Genomic DNA, 576 nt, shown 5'->3' on the forward strand with positions numbered 1-576 from the left:
TTCCTATCACACTTTCCCTCCACTTTATCTGCCTTTATTTCTCTTCCTCTAGAATATGAACGAAAGTGCGGCGAGGGAAAAAGTTTGACTTGGAAGAGAAAAATACCTCAATTTTACTTTTCGAATCCACATTTTTCAGTTCAAAGTCACTTAAACATTGTAATTTATGGACAATTCTTCCACAAACTTTAGATCAAGTTATTAGATATTCAATTTTATTGCTTATTCATGGATCCAAATCCCCCCCCCCCCCGTAGCACGGAGTAGGGGGGGGAGGAACTGTTGATATCGTCAAGCCAAAAAAAGATAGATTAATAGATAAAATGTTAGTGTATTTATGCGTTTGTATGTTTGTGTGATTTATTATCTAAATCTTCTGGGTACGTATGGGTGAGTTAATTCGTAAGGAAATAACGGAATTTGAGAGTAAAAAGACGTGTACAAAGAATATCAGAAAGTGAACAAAAATCTGAGAGAAAATGTGCTGGATCCGATTGAAGTCCTATTTGCAACACGATCCGTTTAATTACCTTATATTTAACATTTCTCAGAGCGTCATGAAAATAGTTACAGATC

At 35.4% G+C, this 576-nt stretch overlaps 1 protein-coding gene across 1 annotated transcript in view; it reads left to right on the forward strand.

Moving 5' to 3' along the window:
• LOC119590912 (acrosin-like) overlaps positions 1 to 576 on the forward strand; it is a 9123-nt gene that overhangs the window by 7924 nt on the left and 623 nt on the right. The window lies entirely within an intron of this gene.

This window comes from Penaeus monodon, chromosome 28, assembly GCF_015228065.2.
Source record: "Penaeus monodon isolate SGIC_2016 chromosome 28, NSTDA_Pmon_1, whole genome shotgun sequence".
NCBI classification, from domain to species: Eukaryota; Metazoa; Arthropoda; class Malacostraca; order Decapoda; family Penaeidae; genus Penaeus; species Penaeus monodon.